The 6,000-nt window shown below is 53.9% G+C and overlaps 1 protein-coding gene across 1 annotated transcript in view; it reads left to right on the top strand.

Annotated features, from left to right (window-relative positions):
* The first annotated feature begins 1,907 nt into the window (after positions 1-1,907).
* The window catches only part of CDH8 (cadherin 8), a 371,407-nt gene continuing 367,314 nt past the window's right edge, over positions 1,908-6,000 (top strand). Inside the window, exon 1 of the mRNA XM_066243293.1 lies at positions 1,908-2,249. The gene's annotated coding sequence lies outside the window, so the exon portion shown is untranslated. The remainder of the gene's footprint in view (positions 2,250-6,000) is intronic.

The raw sequence follows: 6,000 nt of genomic DNA, 5'->3' as shown, positions 1-6,000 counted from the left end.
GGTGAGGCAAAACATACTCATCCTCTCCCCAGGTACTGAAATCCACTGGATTCTCTCTTCACTTTGTCAAAACCGTTGCCATTTTCCTCCCTTTAAGAAAATGAGATTTGAGGATATTGTCCATCTCTACCACTCCGGCTTCCTTTCGGGATGAGTTTATCTGTGGCAATACCCAGCCTTTAGGAGCATGCAAGCTTTCCTTCCATTCTCACTGATGTAAGAAGGTGCCCCCAGAGGGAAGGGTCAGAGCATCTGTTTAAAGGGAACATGAATGCCTGAAAACGAAGCCCAATCCGAGATGTGATCTGCTCCTTTGTCCACTTAGGACTGCCTGGTCTAGCGGCAGTTAGACTGTGACTGAGGTGTGACTGCTGTTTCTCTTTTCAAGACAGAACTAGCCAACTCCTGAATACCCTCTAAGCACAGAGTCTGAGAAAACAACAGTAATGTACTGCCTACCTGGGGGCGGGCTATCTCCTGGTTCTCATCAGCTTTCCCTCTCTGAAATAATTCACTAACTTTCTTGCCCTTGACACCTAGAATGTGAAATAGACAGATACTAGATCTATAGTCAGTATTCTTTTCAACATTTCTCAGTGGGATGTTAGATGCAGCGCGCGCGCGCGCGCACACACACACACACACGTCAAATCTGCATAAAAATTATAAACATATTGTGTCTATTTTCTCATTCTGCTCACTCTGTCTCATTAATTTGAGTCAGACAGTACAAGCTCCACAGACCCTGTGTCTGGTCCTCTGCACCCTTTCTGCCATCTGTTTGGGCTCTGTCCCCAGATGGTGAAGCCCTTCCTCAGAGCGCTCCTCTTGTGTGCAGGGAATGGACTAAACTGGGCTGTTCTATAGGGAGTTAAACAGGAAAAGTATTAGTTCATCTGATTTTTCACTAATCTTATTAAAGAAGATCCCAGTGGGTCATATATTTTTACGTGTTAGCCTCAGTAAGGGGAAGAAAAGAAACTGGACCTCCTCATTCGTAATCTCCTCTTCTCACACTGGCTCTGCCACAGGGTGGCCATTTCTGAAGACCAGAGTGGAGTCCGTCAGTCAGCGGACTCCAAGGGGCCACAGCCGGGGCGTCTCTCCGTGGAGGCAGGAAAGCTGGATGCGCCGTGCCTAAGCCGAGCGCTGGAGGCCAGGAAACGTTGAGAAGAGCGTTAGCAATGCTTCCCTTGATTTGGAAGCAAGTTCAGCTCTCCTTTTAGCATCTTCTTACTGCGCACCCCTCTGCTCTCCCTCATCTCAGCTCCCCAAAAGAACAGAAGCCTGGGGATGTCAGAAATGCGCTCCACCCACAGGGTCACAACGCTCGAGGCCTCTAAACCCTGATTGTGAAGGCATCAGTCTTACGAACACCCCACTCTGTCCGCCAGAGGCTCTTGGCCCAAGAGGTAAGCTGCCCACGCGCACCCTGTTGCCCTCTGCACCCTCTTCCTCCTACGGAAAACAGCTGTGGGTCACTGAGAAGCTTTTCAAGCAAATGCCAGCCCCAGAGCTCAGGTAAGCCTGGAGACAGAAAACTCGCGGGTACCTCCTCTGCATCCTTTTAGCGTCTGCCAGCCGCTGATCCCGGAGCGTGGCCCTCTGCGGGCTGCGCGCACCTCACGGAAGGGCGCATCCCCACCCTCCGCCTCCTCTGGCGGCGGAGACGCGCGGGGCGTGCTTGGTGGCGAGGAGCTAAAAGTTGTGAATCCACTTGGTATGGGAGAGCGCCAAGGAGCCAGCGCGCAAGCGGAGGGGGAACGCAGGGAGGGGGCGGGGAGGGGGGCTGCTTACACGAATTTCCAAGTGGTAGACCTGCCTCTGCGCTCTGCCCAATGAGATCCGTCAGGGGAGGCACCCGGCTCACTTTTCCACATCACTTCACAGTTACATTTGGCAGGCAGGCGGGCTCGCACGGCGGAGCGCTCAGCCCAGAATTAGTGGATTTATTTGGAATCTCCCTGCCTCCTCGAAGCTCGTCGGCTGTCGCCGGTTTGCGCACAGACGGTAGCGTCCACCTCACCGCTGCACTCGGGGCTGCAGACATCCAGAGCCCAGCGCGCCCGCCCCGCGTCTCCACGCCAAGCCCCGCAACTCCTGGAGGTATGAACGCAATCCGGAGTAGCCTGCCCAGCGCGCGGGGACCATTCAGTGCTCGCCGCCCTCGGGATCCGACCCCGTGTCCCTCCAGCCATTTGTGAATCAAGAGGCTTGAAATTCTCCAGCGCGGAGCCAGCCCCACAAGAGTAAGTGATCCCGCTGCCTCCCGCTTTTCTCCATCCCCCGTGGACCCAGAAGGGACCATTTCTTTTAGGAACCCCCGTCCCTTTGGACACCTTGCGCGCCTCCTTCCGCTCAGATGGCGAATGCGGGTCCCCAGCCCCGGCACCCAGGTGCCCGGGTGAGCTGCGTCTGCTTTTCCTGCACGGCCCATGGGGTGCCTCGGGGTTTTGCCTGATTTTTTGCAAACCGCTGTGACAGTCGATCTTGGGGAGTAGCGAGCAGGCTGTGCCCTTCCAGTTTTCCTCACGGTCTCCCTCCTTGAGGTCGCCTGGTGGTTCCGCCGTCCCCGGACCCAGGCCCGCGCAGCGGCAGCCGCACGCCTTCACTGCGGGGGGCCGTGCGGGAAATGGGGGAAGCACCTGCCGGGGGTGGTGAGGCGGCCGCGAGCCGGCGGAGACGGGAGCTGGAGGGCTGGCTGCCCTCTTGCTGGTTTGCTGCATCTCCCCCTCCGCCCCACGTCCCCGGCGGGGAGGGAGGGCGACCCCGCGGCGCGCTGCGGACCGCGACTTGCCGGCCAGAACCCCCGCACCAGGCTTTCCCACAAGTGGCTGCTCCAGCCTGGGAGGCGCGGTGCCCGCTGCAAACTTGCGGGATCCCGCGCCGCCCCGCGGCTCCGCAGTCTCCAAGACGCTGGTCCGCACCCAGGCAGGATCCCCAGGCAGTGTGTCCTTTCTCGGCCGGCGAGCCTGAGCTCACAGAGGCGCCCAGAGCCGGGGACTCCTCGGTCTCCCACCCCCTCCCCGCGCCCACAGAGCCTGGAGCAGCGCTTTCTGTTTTCTGCCCGCTCCTGCCCGCCAGCCCTTGTGGGGCGGGCCGCGCCCCTAGCAGGACCGGGGGACGAGGGCTCTCGCCTGGGTTCTGCCAGAACCTAACAGGTTCCGAAGGGACCTACTCCCGTCCTCCCACGCCCCAGCCAAGGCTGGGAGACACCGCCGCCACCACCGGTGATGCCAACAGGTATCCACATTTTCCTCTGCTTTTCGGCCTCTCCAAGACCCAAGCCTCCCTCTCCCCCAATCTGGCCGAAACCTCAAAGTTTCGTAGTCGCGGACCCTTCCCCGCGGGCACAGACCCGGCGGCAAGTCGAGAACTAGCCCTTTGAGATGGCAGCTGTTTGCTCGGGGGTTGCTCAATGTAAGAAATCAAAACATTAATTGTTTATTGTTGCCAACGCACAACATTCGTCTGTCATGGAAAATCGGGCTGGCAGCTGCTCACTTCAGCGATAGTGAAAGGCCGGGGCTTATCCTCGAGCAAGCAGGAGGGAGACGAGGTCTTTTCAACTTTAACCTCCTCCCCTGACGATCCCACGAGTTTCCTCGTGAAAAAGCACGAGCCGTCAGTCCCCAAAGCGCTCCCGGAGCTGCTGCTGCGGTAAGCCGGCGGCTGTCCTGACCGGCTTCCCGGCCCTTGTGGGCTGGCTGCGGGCAGCAGGGGACGCAGGCGCAGGTAGGCGAGCGCTCTGGCTCCGGGTGCGGTCGCCGAACCAAGAGGAGGGACTGGGGTCGGCTGGACCGTGTTTGGAAGCGCCCGTTCTCTTTACGGCGCGCCTGGTTAGCCAGCTATCTCCATGGTTAACAGCCCGCCCTGGGCTGTCACCCCCCTGGCTTCATGGTAGGAGCTTTTCCAACTAGAAAACTGTGTGGGAAAAGAGAGATTTATGTAAGATTGGAGAGTGGGGTTTTCCATTCATTCAACTGGGCGCTCTACCTCGCTGCATGGAAAATAAGCCCTATCCTTCTTGCTAAGTAAGATACAGCTGAGCCCTGTCTGGCTCCTGCCGGCATTAGCTGTGTCCACTTTGGTAGGGGTTTTATCTGGAGTGCGAGCATGCAAGCGATTTTGTGTGTGTGTGTGTGTGTGTGTGTGTGTGTGTATGTGTGTATGTGTATGTGTATGTATGAGTATGTGTACGTGAGTGTGTGAGAGAGGCATTGAGATTTCTCTATTGAGAGACCTGATACCATTGAGGAATGTTCTCTGAGGGTTACCTGTTTTTCCCCCTTAAAGGGAGTTGTCCGTAACCAGCATGTCCAGACCTGTTTTTTCCACTTCCCCAAGCTCTGTGGCAGAAAGGAGCTTAGGACTCTCCCTCTCATTAAAGAGTATAGCCGAGAATACTGTTCCGTGCATCGATCGGCTTTAGCACATTTGAACTGCCCCACCACATAGCCATTCGGTGCTGGAGCAGTTGTGGGGTTTTGAACCACCCTTGCTATATTATTTTCTGGGTTCTGAAGAGGGCTTGGAGTTGAGAAAAATCCTCGGTGAAAGCAGAGGCAAGAGCCTTTCTGGCAACTCTGGGGACTGTTTCGTGCCGGGCTCTTTACCTTGCTGACTGTTCCCCTCACCACCTGAACTAGCATTGGGCTGTCCCATGACCATCCTCAAACGGCCAGATGTTTGGGAGACACTGGCTCGTGTTTTCTGAAATCTGTGCGCTAATGCTGTCATTCGAACTTTTAAATCTTTCTCCCCTGCAACCTGGATCTTGTATTTCCAATTAGTATTACTATTTTTAAAAAATCAATTCTTTGGTTTTAACAATCTACAATCAACTAACATCAACTCAAGACTCCAGAGAGGCCTCTCTCTCTCTCTCTCTCTCTCTCTCCCCGAGACTTTCTCGGGCATCTTTGGTGCCTGGAGTGTGTTGCCTGAGCTCTTGAGGGTGTTGGGAGTTTAGCTTCAGAAAAATTCTACAGCAGCCCTCGGTAGAAGGGCAGCTCCATGTGCCGGCTACGCACTTATCTACTCTCAAGGGAAGGAATCTTTGACCTGAACTAATGACTTTATATGTGTATTATGTAGAAATCTGGTCAAGGCAACAGCCATCCAAAGCAACCCCTTAATTTAGCAATGAATACATTTTTAAGTAGCCCATAGTGATGCACTGGGTGTAAAGGAAACCCAAACAAACCACCCATAAGGCGTGTTCAGCAGGATGGAATAGAGCACTTGAGAAAGCATTTGCACAGGCTGTTTCAATGACCGTGCTCACCATGCAAGGTTTCCTTGCGAACCATGTGAGGTCTGAGACGCCTGGTTCCCAGGAAGCATCAGATTGTTGGAGCAAAACAAGGAAACTCCGAAGAATGAGGGTATAATGATTCTATTCAAGAAATTGTACCTCTGGGCTTTGCTCTCTCGGTTCCTTTCACTGTTTATTGGTAAGGAAAAAGGAACATCCACATCTAGGAAAGTTAGACGCCACGCTTCATCAACTGTTCAAAAGAACTCACTAGAAAGAAATGAATGCTTTAAAAAAATAATAATTTTATTTTTGTGCTGAAGAAGGTACACCTTATCACTTTATCAACATTCCAATGTGAGCCTATTTTCCATGCAAAACCAGAAGCTTTTTATGGGTAGAATGACATTTCCATTTATAGTTTCAACACCTTTCTGACCCGTCAGCAAAGTTGTGTCTTTGACAAGTCCAAGAACAAGCATGATCAAGCCAGCTTTTTAATTGTCGGTGCAATCCATAGAAGGTCCCGAGAATTTTCTTGTGAAAATACTGTGCTCAGCGGTGCCGCTGGTTTCAGTCATTCTATAGCTCTTACGGTGTTATACAGAGAAGAAGGGAAAGATGCAGTTTTCTCTTTCGTTCCAGCACTGTTGGCATCCACAGCTGAAACGGGCTCACTTTACTTTTTAGTTTAGGAGGATGCTCCTAACTTGGGTGTATTCTGCACCTCCTATGAAGTATAG

This window comes from Saccopteryx bilineata, chromosome 9 (assembly GCF_036850765.1).
Source record: "Saccopteryx bilineata isolate mSacBil1 chromosome 9, mSacBil1_pri_phased_curated, whole genome shotgun sequence".
Classification (NCBI taxonomy): domain Eukaryota; kingdom Metazoa; phylum Chordata; class Mammalia; order Chiroptera; family Emballonuridae; genus Saccopteryx; species Saccopteryx bilineata.
Note: the sequence above shows the minus strand (reverse complement) of the source record. Positions and strands in the feature narration are given on the sequence as shown.